This window comes from Pteropus vampyrus, unplaced genomic scaffold (genome assembly GCF_000151845.1).
Source record: "Pteropus vampyrus isolate Shadow unplaced genomic scaffold, Pvam_2.0 Scaffold220, whole genome shotgun sequence".
NCBI classification, from domain to species: domain Eukaryota; kingdom Metazoa; phylum Chordata; class Mammalia; order Chiroptera; family Pteropodidae; genus Pteropus; species Pteropus vampyrus.
The window spans coordinates 1,745,623-1,760,205 of record NW_011889001.1 but is presented as its reverse complement, the minus strand read 5'-3'; the positions used below and the strand labels follow the sequence as shown (position 1 = coordinate 1,760,205).

Below are 14,583 nucleotides of genomic sequence, written 5' to 3'. Positions count from 1 at the left end.
TCATATCTCTAAGTCACTTTATTGTTGCTTTTTAAGAAAACATGGAATTGGGATCATTATGAGCAGAAACAAATATTTGATTTGCTAATCTCAATACCTTTGTGCATGATAATATTTTATTTCAGTGCCAAATTATAGAGCATTTTAAGAGACATTTTAAAGGTAAACTCAACATGCATGAAGCTAATAATGCAAATTACTCAATTGATACAAGGTGAACAACTGTGACTGAATTATTGGATGAACAATGACAGCTATATTTAATTACTGTCCAGCACAATTATAAAATGCTATGGATTGTGAGATGCATCTCTATCTCAAAAATGTTAAAATAAGGGGAGAAATGTTAAAATAAGTACATGTTAGAATAAGTGAACTACAGTAGATGGTGAGAAGCTTCCTATACCAGCCCATTTAACATATGATATGGGTAGAAGTGTATGAATAGCACTGCTGATAGTCTGGTGTTAATATGAATGGTTTCTGTGTTACAGAAGCTCACCTTTTGAAGGAAATCACTGGTAGGTGAAACTTTATATTTGCTTTGGGATGTTCAGATGGTAGAATTTGTTGAAAGAATAGCTAAAGAGGGCAGCAAGTAAATAGTTCTTAGGTAATATGTGTAAGACAAGTGATGAAATTAAAGTGATGAAACTGGTATATGTATTTTGATAGTATAGGTCAGTACTAGCAGCATGTTTAGTAAAGTTATAGGCAAATATATCTTAATTTTTGAGAACGTAGCAGCCAGTTTTTCACATTGTACTATAAAAGTTGTTGTTTAATTTACATAGCTTTGGAAAACAGTTTACTAATAGTTTTGTTGCATATATTAAAAAGTAAGAAACCATTACTTTTTTTTTAAACATCACAAATAGGTTTTGTTTGTCACCGTGAAAAGTCTGTTAAACAAAACAGATTCTTGGACTGGGGGCTCATATCCATCAGCTTGTTCAACTTTAGCACCTGTCTTGTCCCCAGTGGCTTTTCCAGAACTGCTACCTTCACCATGAAGCTCCATGAGTTTTCCCATCTCAGACTTGGGCTTCTTCAGTATTTTGACTTTTCTAACAAAGACATCATGGAGAGAATAAATTGATTGGCAAGACTTTTCTATGCCTTTTCCAATGCTATCTGGAATCAGTTTATTGACCACTTCTTTCAAGTCATTTGTCTGCACTTCTTGGGTCACAATTTCTATAATCTTCCGGATTTGGCGGACCTGTTGATGCTGAGCATAAGAGGTCTTCCAAATCTGATTGTTGCATTTTTTAGTAAAACCAACACAGAATAGATGAAGCAAAGAATCATCGGTGGTCTTGACATCAACATGAGCTTCAATCATGGTCTGCCCTTTTTTGGCCATGGAGCACATTTTGTCATGGGTAAGATCCATGCCATGAAAATTAGGCAGTTTTTAACTTGAACATCCTTAGTAATTAGCTTGAATTTTCTAAATGCAACTTCATGCTGCAGATCACCCAGACCCACTTCAAAAACAAGACCCTTGAGACATTCAGATGCGATTTTGGTTCCTTGAGTTCTTGTGTTTCTTATATTGAACATATCTGATGCTTTCACATCATACCAATCTTTCTTAGAAAATGGGTCAACCACTTTCTTCTTGGCTCCTTTTTAGCCTCCTTTCGTAAAGTGCTTATTCTTGCTGACTACCATGCTGCCGCTCAGAGAGCCAAAAGGGCAGAACCATTACTTAAAACAAACATACTGAAATTTTGTTAACCAAAACAAAATTCCTGCATGTATAAATGGTGCGTGCATGTGTATGTATGTGAATATAGTTTCTTTGACATATAGATACCCTTCTATGACTTTATTTTACTTGTTTGACACTTAATTAAATACTTTTATTGTGATAAACCATAATAATTCTGATGTGGTTTTCTTTCCTATTATTTTCAGAGCAAGGACATGTTGCTTTTGTGTGTTCTATAGCAGCAGAGGACAGTGCTGAGCAAGATAACAGTCAACAAATAGTACTTAAATTCAACTAAATCAAATAAGGTTTGTGCTATAGACTGTGCTTGATTATTATACTTTAATCCCATTTACTAGAGATTATAGCTTCAGATATGCTGACATCATTCTTTCCTGAGATTAATTCCTTTATTGTCCTATTTTTTCCTAAACCTTTTCAGCCACCTCTTTTCTTCATACTTCATTACTTCATTCATTCATTGCATATTGTTCCTGATCAGTTTCACTTTAAAGTCGAGCTAGACAGAACTTGGAAATAGGAAATAATTCTTTTATTCTATGGTCTCACTTTAAACACACATATCATTAAAATTCTTATCTTTTAAAGGGTGGTATGTTGATGTGTGGAATGACTGATTTTCTTAAGATTTTTCATAATGATTCACTAAGGAATTTGGAAGCTTCCTCACTTGATTCAAAATATTATTGGAAAAAATACTGGATTTACATAGAAGTGTTGAGGAACATAGATTTGCAATTATAATACTTTAAACATTTGACCTTTTTCATTTGGAAGCTTGCTAGTTCCCTTATAAAAGGAATTTGAAGTTTTAGAAGGGACATTTCATTTTCTAAAATAATAAGAAATGGCACTTTGCCATTAAAGGCCTGTAAATGAATTTTTACATATGTTCTTAAAGTTTTTGATTTTTTTTTTTTAACATAGACACCGACAGTTTCTTTTCAATATTATAGAGCCCTTTAGTCCTTTGATTCATTTTTTGTCTCCCTCCTTCCTTAATTTTCTTATCTAGACTGGAATCTTATTTAACTTTGAAATATGTTGAGCTGCTTTCCACTTTAATTTCTTAAATGTATCTGTTTAACCAGTATCCAAACACAGATCAGTTAATCTCTGATTTTTATGTACCTGGCACTGAGCTACTTAGCACATCTGGAGAAATCAGAACTTTGCAGACTGGAGTCACTAAACAACCCTGCTCTCCAGTCTTAATTGGACCCTCAGCATTACCCAGCAATCCTTCTTTGTTCCTAGGTAGTTCTTTCTCATTTCTCATAGCATTTATTTAAAATTTTTCCCTAAAGCCTCCTTACTTCATCACTTCTCCTCTTTCTCAGTAGCTGACCATATCTATTCATTGAGAAACTTGGATTTAATTATTATTTCTTGAAGATATTGAAATGATTGAAACGAAGTTAGAGATTACCCTGACATTTTGCTATGCAAGATAGAAATTTTAGAGCAAAACTTGAAAGATGGGTCTTTGTGATCATTTTGGTTGAACCTGCTGTGAGCTCATTTTAGCATAAAATCACCTGATTTTCAGTTTAGTTATATTCTTGGAATATTTTTCTGGTTTAAATTATGATTCAAGGAAGCTCTGTGTTGTGTAAAAGGTTCCAAATAAATATCTTAAGCTGACTTTTTTATCGCAGTTAACATATTGATGATACATGAAATACTCATAAACTTGATGAATTTTTATCCATGTAACCTCCTTCCAGATCAAATACAGAACTTTTCTAGCACCCCAAAAGTTTCTCTATATCTCTTTTCAATGATCTCTTCTTCCTATTCCAACTTTTTTTAAAATCAGTAAATTTTGTACTTTGGCTGCTTTTGCTTCACATGCTGTTTGTGAGATGCATCCATATTGTGGCTTGTATCAACAGTTCTTTTTTTTTTTATTGCTGTGTAGTGTTCTGTATGAATATACCAAACTGTATTTTATTAATCTGTTTTGTGCATGGACATTTGGGTTATTTTCAGTTTTTGGCTATTATGATAAAGCTGCTGTAAATATTCTTGTATAAGTTTCTTGGTGAACTTAAGCCCTCATTTCTTTTAAATACATATGCCTAGACTGGAATTGCTGGCTCGTAGTATCCATCTTAACACCGCTTTTGTAATGGAAACAAAACATTAACTTCACCCCTACTTATCTATTAGCAATTTCATTCCTTCTGATAATGAATACAAAAAGCATTAGGTTTTCTAATAAGATTCTAAAACAAGGGACCTCTTTGCTTTCATTTACATGTAAAATTAAAACTCTTACTCGGTTCCAAATTAAACTATTTGGTTCTGTTAGTACTTCTTCAGTATTGTGTATAAATCTTATATTTTCTCCTTTATTCAAAAATTAGTATTTTTCTCTATTATAGTTTGTCCCAATTTCCTGTAAGATTATCTTTCTTATTTATTAGAGGATTTCTCTGACTGCTCATAAGACTGCCAAAATAATTATTGGTTTTCCTGGCAGAAACATAGGCTTTCTTGGTTTTATTGGTTTGGCCTTTTAGACTCTTGTGGTGTCTGAAGTAGAAGGAACCGCTACTGTATTTGGAAACCAAAGACCTGGATTCTAACCCAGATTAGCCTGTTTATTAGCAGCATGTACTTTTGTAAATTACTTTTATCTCACTGCCTTACTTGTATTGGGAATAAGCATGAATGTCCTGGGAATAAGCATGAATATCCTGGTAATCCCAGAGGATGTTGGCTGGTAAATGAGCCACTGTAATAGTGCTCTATAAACTGTGAAGTAAGAATATAAGCAGTTGTCTTTTTGGGAGTACATTTTCAGATTTCTAAGCAGCATTCATCTGGCCTATAAAAGAAACAAAATACAAGTTGCAATTTTTGGAGGCATGCAGCAGAACAGAGGAGTGTCTCTAGGGAAGGCTGGCTGCCTGATGAGTCAGGTCTAAAGTGTGGCAGGAACTGATGAGCTATGTACCAGACTCTGGTTCTCAGAATTGGTATGTTCGGAAGTTCAATTTTTTATTTACATCTAGGAATATTTTAGGTTTCAGGTGATTTCTAGTCTGAGATATAAATCAGGATGTTAGATTATTGATATACATTGAGAAATGTCATCGTCAAATGAAAGGACTGCCTGTGCTTACCAATCGGTGCATTGTCCTCCAATGGAAAGATCTGTATCAGATACAGATTATAATCTGAAGATTGACCAGTAAAGCTGGAATCATTCCAAAGTGAGTTGGATCATTTTAGCGTCAGTATTATTGAGCTGCCATAACCTAATTAATCTGTCTGCACTACAGCTGATCTGGGTCAAGACACTATCCAGGGACAGTGTTGGAGACAAACTGCCGAATTTAATTTGTTTGAACACTCCTCACTATTCATTTAATTCAGTTTCAGCTTTCATATAGTCATGGACAAGATCTGGGTCCTGCTTCTGATACCACCTTGTTTGGATTTTGTGTATTTACTTTCTTCATTCTACATTAGAGTTATTTGTTTGATTTCTTCTAATTCTCAGCATAACTTTACCTTGGTATTAAAGGAACCTTTTCTTTGTCCCATATATTGCTTCACTAGTGGATTGAATTTGTCTTTGCAAGGTTGAGTGAGATATATATTGCTTCTAGTGCTTCTAGTTCTCTTATTTCTGGATGTAGAAAGAATATGGATTTTGCAGTCAAGCCTGGATTTCATTACTGGGTTTGCCATCTATTTAGCTAAGACTTTAGTCGAGTTACTTCTTTGAGATCCATCTATCCATTCATCATCCATCATCCCAGAGGCACTATTGTCCTCCTGTTCCTACTTGCTTCCTTTTCTTCATAGTTATGTTGAGGTATAATTTATGTAACATAAAATGCTCTCGTTTTTAAGTGTATCAATTCAGTGACTTTTTAAAGTTAGTTTTCAAAACTGTGCAACCATCACCATAATCTAATTTTAGAATATTTTCATCACGCCAGAAAGAAATTCCTTGACTATTTACCGTCATTTTCATTCCTAATTAGGCAGCTACTAATTTGTATTCTGTATCCATAAATTTGTCGTTTTTGGACACTTCATATAAATGGAATCATATGATATGCAGTCTTTTGTTTTGGGCTTCTTTTATTTAACAGTGTTTTTGAGGATGATTCACATTGTATCATGTTTTAGTACTTTACTTTTTATTGCTGAAGTGTTCCATTTTGTTTATCCATTCACCAGTGTATGGACATTTGGGTTGTTTCCACTTTTTGGCTATTGTGAATAATGCTGCTATGACCATTAGTGTACAAGTCTTGGTATAGACATATTTTTATTTTTCTTCTGTTGATACCTAGGAATGGAGTTGCTGGGTCATATAGTAAATTTGTGCGTAACATTTTCCAAAATGATTGTACCATTTTACCTTTCCGCTTATCAATATGTGAGGATTTCAGCCTGCTTCTTTTTATCTGAATGTTTAGGAAGTATATATGATTAAATTTCATTACCACAAATGACATTCGCTGCTATCAGTGGTCAAGAATCAGAATCACAGGAGTTTACTACTCTGGATAGAAAAAATGTTAAAATTACATCAAATACTGAAATATAATGCTGAGTGTTAAAAAAAATCTAGATTTTTATTAGGCGAATGTGATTACTTGAAAAATTTCAATACAGCAAGACAAAGCACCCCATAGAACAGTGGTCAAAGTTTATTAACTTTATTAAAAGTAACTTTTAATTATGGAAAACTTAAAACATATAGATGAAGACAGAATAGTTTAGCGAATCCTCATATAATTATCACCCAGCTTCAAAATTGTCATGTCCAGCCTTGTTTTATTTATACTAATACCCACACCACTCTCCTCCATATTATTTTGAAGTTAATCCTAGACATCTTAAAGATAAACATATTGCCATTATCATACCGAAAGACATTAGTAATAATTCTTTACTAAGAACTTAATACTTTTGAAGAGTGAGATACATAAAAAAATTTAAATATGTATTATTTTAAAATGGAAATGCTTAACAATTGATTTCCAACCTTAGGAATTGGATTGTTTTTATATAAATACATAAGCTAGTGTGTATGTTTTGCTTTTCTTAAAGAAATGTCTCCCTTTTTAGGGGCTTTTAGGACATATGTCTTCTCCCCTCTAGAAAAAAATCCTAACAGTTTTGAGGATGCGGAGGTTGGGGTTATATTTAAATTTGATCTATTTACATGAGAATAAATATCTTTGGGAAGTAGGGTGAAGTTAGAAGAATTTGCCACTTCTAGGTGGAATTCACTATTGCTGCTTTAGGGAAATTATTTTTATCATTTACATTTAAAATTCAATTGCTGTAAAAATTAAATCCCTAAATTTTACTTTCTATAACATGGTTCCTAATTTAGATTATAGAGCCACTGGGCGCTACTCTCAGATCTATGGTCTGTTTTTTGGAAACATTACAACTTTTCTTTTTCTGATAACTAGAATAGATTTCTTGCTAGTACTAAAATACTTGTAACATAAAAGTTAATGATAACTATGGTAAATGTGGGCTTTAATTTTAATTCCTTTACTGATCTATATGGCTACTCTTTTTTTTTTTTTTTTGAGCCTCAGTTCACATGTGAATAGAGATATTATAATATCTGTTCTTTATTCACTTATGATTATCCCAAAGATAAAATGAGAAGGTTTAGTAAGTGCATGTGGATTTTATTTGGGATGTACGTTTGGGGCAGGGTTAACAGTACTGTGTGGCTTTATGCTCCGTGCATTTATAAAGAAGAGCCAAGAGAAATGGAGAAAGAGGACAGCAATTCAGTGCTTATTATATACAGTTCTTTGTGATAAGCCATTTACATAAATTCCCACTTGATTTTTATAACAATACTGCTGGAAGGAATATATTATTATCTTCACTCCAAACCAAGACTAGGAAATGTGAAGTAATTTGGAAAAGGTATATGTTGTTATTCTCACTTTGTATATGAGGAAACTAATGCATGGAAAAGTGTAATAATTTGCAAAAAGTCTTAAAAGCTGTTACTGTGAGAATTCGAGCCCAAGGCAGCTTTAATTAGAAAGTTTATGCTTTTTTTCTACTATGTGCAGTTGATACCAGGGAGAGAGTACATAGATGTTTTTACTCTTTTTTTCTTAAGCATTGAAAGCTGCTTTGGCCAGTTAGCCAACTGGAATATCATTGTTATACAGCCACGTTTGTGTATTTGATCAGTAATTCATATAGGCTTTACATTCTGTGCTCTACGTGGCTAAATTGGGTTTGTAGGATGCACATATTCAAAGCTATAGGTTATATCAGTGTTTTCAGAACTTCAGTTATTCAGGTACAGATGTCAACAATTTTGCAATTAAGTATTTACCACATTTACTGTTATTTACTTGATATTTTTGAAAATTGTCATCCCCCCCACCCCCGAATTCATTTTGAAAGGAAACTAGATTATAGTGAGTGGGAAACTAATTTTATTTGCTATAAATAGAAAGTAATGGTTAAAATTAATAAACAACTATTAGATTAAAAACTCCGTTAGTATAGCATCTGAAACTGCTCCTTAGCCACAGGGGGTTTGCATATCACTCATTGGAAAACTCAGGTTTGAAAGATTTAACCCCAAGAGTTCTATCTTTTTCCAAGATAAAACAAGCTGATAAAGTTTGAGGAAGGTGCAGGAATTCATATTAAGCAAGAGCAAGCAAGATCAGAGCAGAAACCATTTGTGAGAAGGCCCAAACTGACTTCTTTATCTAAGTGAGGCGAACCATTAGTAGTGATTTGTATCAATTTATTTATGCTTTTTACATGTACCTTTTTTAGCTACAGTAATTGTCTCATATCTAGTAGGTTTTTCCTATTTACTTGAAAAGAACTTTTAATTGTGAAACAAAACACAACGGGTATCAAACAAGTATACGGCTTTAAAAGTTATTTTAAAGTAAATACTGTGAAACTCTAGTTTGGTTAAGAATCAGAACATTGTCAGTACTGCAGAAATTCCTTCATTGCGTGCTCACTTGCATTACTTATCCATTACTCTAAAGCCATTATCTGACTTTCATGGTTATAATGATCTTGTTTTTCAAAAATATTTTTACTTTCTAAGTCTGTATCCTGAAATGCTATAGTTTGACATTGTCTATTTTTGAGTTTCATATAGACAGAATCACACTATTTTGTGTGTGTGTGTGTGTGTGTGTGTGTGTGTAGCTTTCTTTACTCAATAGCATGTTTGTGAGATGCATCCACATTGTGTGAAACTATACTTTATTTTTATTACTTAAGTATTCAATTGTGTGATTATGCCACGCTTTACCATTCTACTGTTGATGTACATTAGACTATTTTCAGTTTTGGGCCCTTAAAAATAATGCTTCTAAGAACACTCCTGTATATGTTTTTAATGCACATGTGCAGTCATTTCTGTTGGATCTGTATGTAGGAGTGAAATCTGGTCCTAAAGTATGTCACCAGTATAAAATGCCAAGTTTTCCAAAATGGTTTTACCAGACTTTGTCAGCAGTATATGAAAGTTACTTTTTCTTCATTTTTCTCCCTAGCACTTATTGCCAGTCTTTTAAAATTTTAGCCATTTTTGAAGGTTTTAATTTGTGTTTGTACTGGCTGTCAGTGATATTGAGCACTTCAACTTAGGTCATTCTGATATCCTGTTTTGTGAAGTGATTGTCCTTGTCACTTGTCCAATTTTCTATTGGATTGTTAATATTTTGATTTATAGAGGCTCTTGATATATTCCGAATGAGTCTTTGTCAGTTTAAATAGAGTACTGATGTTTTCCATCCTGTAGTTGCCTAAGGTGTCTTTTTAAATGGTATCTTTTGGTGCAGTGTTCTTATACAGTTAAATTTATCAGTCTTTTCCTTTATGCTTAGTACTTTTGTGCCCTGCTTCAAAGAATTTTTTCTTACTTGGAGGTCATGAAATTATTCTCCTATATCATCTAGAAGCTTTATTTACCTTTTCCATTTAGATATATGCTTTACCTGGAAATGATTTTTGTGGATATGTAGTGTTAGGTCGTTTTAACTTTTTTTCATATGGCTGTCCATTTGTCCCAGAACAATTTGTGAACAATAAAACAAAAAAATAACCTTTGTTATTGTTCTACATTGTCATTTTTTTTTGTAATTCATGTCCATGTATGTATAGTTTGTCTCTGGGCCTCTATCCTGTTGTGTTAGTCTCTATATCCTTGTGTTAATGTCACTGTCTTATTTCTTGAGCTTAATGAAAAGTCTAAATATCCTATAAAGCAAGTCTTCCTATTTTATTTTTTGCAAGTCTTCCTGGTATATTCTTTTGTGTTTCTGGGTGCATTTTAGAATTAACTTGTCAGTTTCTTCCTCAAAACAAAGAAAGAAACAAAACCCCTAGCCAAACCATAAAAGCTGTTGGAATTTTCACTGTGATTGCATTGTTGCTTTAGATCATTTGGGGGCCATTACAAATAATGCTTTGTAAGAAGTGATATCCTTTATAGTTTTCAAGATAGAAGTTATGCATATCTTTTAATAGATTTATTAGATATTTGATTTTATGCCACTGTAAGTACTATCTTTAATTTTTTTTAACTGGGCTTACAGAAATTAGGATACTTTAATCAGGAGTTTTGTAGCAAAATTTTTTTGTGAAAAAAATTTTATTCTGGCTCTAAGTCAGAGTGTCCAAAACATCTTTAGCATCCATACTGAGAGAGTTCAAGATGTTACACAAAATAATTGCTTCTGATGCCATTTTCCATGAAGCGGGACAAAGTGATTTTTGAGTATCGTGATTAAAACATATTTCACATGACTATTTCACTTAGCTTGTTTGAGTAGATTGTATTTTTCTGTATTTGTGGTTTTAAGCTACTGATAAAATAGTTCTTTAAATAAAATGGGTTATTTACTATTTTTTAATTTGAGATTTTTCTTTTTGTAAACTTTGAATAGTTTCTTCTGGTCCATGTTTGCAATGGGTTATGGACCATGACCTAAGTAAACATTAAAGTGAAGTACATTATGCAAATTTCAGCCTTGTTGGAATTGATATGAAATATTAAAAGACTTCTTGAAATTCTGTGACTGTGGAAAAGAAACAAAATACAGTTTGGACATAATTCTGCATTTTGATGAGAGAAAAGAATTAGGCAGGAGCCCTGGAATTGGAGCACTGGAATAGAGAGTAAAGGAGAAAAGTAGTAGAGTACATAAAGAGAGAACGAAAATATCTTAGATGAGGGAATGATAAAATAATATTTTAACAGCTTAGTTGTTCTTGGAAGGCCATTATGAATTCAGATTTCAGTACTGTGAAAAAATTGATCTTCAGAAATAAACATTTTTTATAAAAACTTCAAATGGAGTTTATGAGGGCTAACTTTGCTAGCCCTTAAAACAATATACAGAAAGAAAGTAAAAAACAAAAATAGCATATTTCTGGGGAGATATATAGGCAAAAAAAATCACATTACGTTTTATGAATAAATTCTATAGTACCTTTATGAAGTTCTCAGACCCTTCTTTAGGAAAAAGTTCATTTAAACTGACAGAAATAACCATAGTTCATTTACGTAAATCATACTTTCAACTGACTTTCGTAAATCATAAATTCCCTGTCACGGTTGGTTATAAAGTAAGCATAGTAAATATATACGTGCTTAAAATAATTGCAAGGATTTACCATACATTTGAAAGATTCCATGACTCTTACTACACCTTATTTTTTTGTGGGGCAGGGTGGGGGGATTTGGAAGGGTGAACTAAGCACCTAACAATAGTATAAATACCAATATAGTAATCAGTGAAACCATGTCTTTCATATTAGGGTATGGTAGTTCATATTGGTTTCCCAACATTAGCCTTTACTTAAAAGAAATGAGGTGATATTCATGTAACATACAATTAACTATTTTAAAGTATAAAATTTGGTGGCATTCAGTGCAATTGTACTGTTGTGCAACCACCACCTCTCTCTAGTTTCAAAGTTTGTTCATCACACCAGAACGCCCCATATCCATTAACTAATCAATCCTCATACCCCAGAGCCTTGTCAAAAAATCAGTGATTTGGGCAACCACTTACCTGCTTTTCTCTACGGATTTGCTTATTTGTGATATTTCATATAAATGGGATAATTTAATATGTGTCCGGCTTCTTTTACTTAGCATAATGTTTTTGAGGTTTATCCAAGTGGTAGTTTATACCAGTACTTATTCCTTTTTATGGCTGAATGTTATTCTGTATGTGTGTGTGTGTGTGTGTGTGTGTGTGTACACCACAAGTTGTGTATTTGTTCATCTGATGCACATTTTGGCTATTGTCAGTAAGGCTATAAATATTTGTACAGAAATTTCTGTAAACATATGTTTTCATTTCTCTCGGGTGTCTGTCTAGGAGTGTAATTGCTGGATCGTGTGGTTAATGCTTTGTTTAGCTTTTTGAGGAACTGCCAAACTGTTCTCAACAGTGACTGCACCATTTTACATTTCTACCAGCAATGTAGGATTCTTGTTGCTCTACATCCTTGCCAATACCTGTTTCTATTTTTATTGTTTTGATTAGAAAAAAAATCACTGTCTTGATTATTATACATTTGTAGTAAACTTTGAAATTGAGACATGTGAGCCCTCCAACTTTGTTTTTATTTTTTAATATCATTTGCATATTGTTTGAGTATAATCAAATATTTACTATTTGAAGCCTCTTGCAATTTCACATATATTTCAAGTTTGACTTTTGGTGTCATCTAAGAAACCAAGGTCATAGGCTAGCCCTCTGTTTTCTTTTAAGAGTTTTATAGTTTTAGCCCTTATGTTTAGGTCTTTGGTACATTTTTAGTTAAGTTTTACTAAAAAGTGGTGTAAAAGTCTAACTTCATTCTATTTCACGTGGATATCAAAAAGTCCCACTTTTTGTTTAAGAAACTATTCCTTCCTTATTTAATTGTCTTACACCCTTGTCAAAAATCAGTTGACCATAGATGTATGGGGTTTTTTTTTTTTTTGGACTTTCAATTTTTTTCCATTGGTGTATATGTCTCTTTATTCCTGTACCACACTGTTTTGATTGCAGGAGCTTTGTAGTAAGTTTTGAAGTCAGGAAGTATGCGCCCTTGTACTTGGTTTTTATTTTTCAGTCTTGTTTTGATTATTTGGGGCCCCTTACAATTCCATATCAATTTAGGGATTGACTTTTCCATTTCTGCAAAAAGACCATTGGAATTTTGATAGGGATAGGGATTGCAATGAATCTGCAGATCACCTTGGGAAGTATTGCCATTTTAGGAATATTAAATAGCCTTTCAATCTGTGAACATGGGATGCCTTTTCACTTAGTTTGGTCTCAGTTTCTTTCAGCCGTGATTTGTAGTTTTTAGTTACAAGTCTTTAACCCCCTTGGTTAAATTTATTCTTAGGAATTTTATTTTCTGGACCTTATTGTAAAAGGAATTGTTTTCTTAACTTCCTTTTTGCATTGTTCATTGTGAATAGAAACACAACTGATTTTCTTTATGTTGATCTTGTATCCTGCAACTTGGCTCAATTCATTTGTTAACTTAGTGTTTTTTTTGTGTGTATTCTTTGGGATAGTCTATATATGTAGGATCATGATGTGTACAATTAGTTATACACTTTCCTTTCCAATATGGTTGCCTTTTAATTCTCTTTCTTGCCTAATTGCTCTGGCTGGGACATCCAGTACAATGTTGAATAGTAGTGGACCTCCTTGTCTTGCTCTTGATCTTAGGGGGAAAGCTTTTATTTTAGTCTTTTACTATTGAGTACAATGTTAGCTGTAGGTTTTCTGTAAATTCTTTTTATCCTGTTAAGGAAACTTCCTTCTATTCCTATAGTTTTCTTTGTTATTTTTAGTATGAAAGGGTGTTAAACTTTGTCAAATACTTTTTTTCTATGTCTATTGAAATGATCTATTAGTGTGGTTTATTACATTGCTGATACATCGAACCATCCTTGTATTCCTGGGATAAAGCTCACTCGGTTATCGTGTATAATCCTTTTAACGTGCTATTTCATTTAGTTTGCTAATTTGTTGAGGGGTTTTGCATGTGTATTCACAAAGAATACTGACTTATTTTTTTTTCCCTTGTGGTATCTTTGTCTATTGTTGGTATCAGGGTAATGTTGCTCTCATAGAATGTGTTCGGGTCTTCTGTTTCTTTATTGATCTTCCATCTAGATGTTCCAACCATTGTTCAGTTGTAGTCTACTGTCTCTTTCTGCTTTTAGCTCTCAGTATTTGCATATGTATTTTGGAACTTCTTTGGTTGCTTGTAATTACCTTCTTGATGAATTAATCCTTTTATCAATATACAATGTCCTTTATTTTTTAAACAATTTTTGACTTAAAAGTCTATTTTGTCTGATGTTAGTATTGCTACCTCAGCTCTTTTGTTTATTACTATTTCTATGAAATCTTTTTCCATATTTTCATTTTCAAGCTATTTGTGTCTTTCAGTTTTTAGTCGGTCTCTTATAAGAAGCATGTAGTTGGATCCTATTTTTTAATCAGTTTGCCAATCTGTGTCTTTTAATTGGGGAGTTAACTTTAAATTTAAATTTAAATTTTAAATTTCAAGCATTTACTGATTAAGAACTCCTGCCATTTTGCTATTGTATATGGTAACTGAAGTCTCTGTTCTGTTATCTTCGTGATCAGCCAGTGACCTGACAGGTCCTTGAGTTTGTGGATCCATTAAAGAAAGACAATAAAAGGGTTCAATGCCTTAAATTTCTTTGATAAATGTTGCCCAGGAAGCCACTTTAGCCCAATAGGATTGAAACAGTGGCCAGCTGTGTGCTAGTCCCTGAGTGATCTATTAGGCAGATGAAAACATAC

General features: G+C 32.9%; 1 protein-coding gene and 1 pseudogene across 1 annotated transcript in view; one reads left to right on the top strand and one right to left on the bottom strand.

The window, feature by feature from the left end:
* The window catches only part of STAG1 (stromal antigen 1), a 335,236-nt gene that overhangs the window by 17,988 nt on the left and 302,665 nt on the right, over nucleotides 1-14,583 (top strand). The window lies entirely within an intron of this gene.
* Nucleotides 834-1,677, bottom strand: LOC105300837 (annotated as a pseudogene).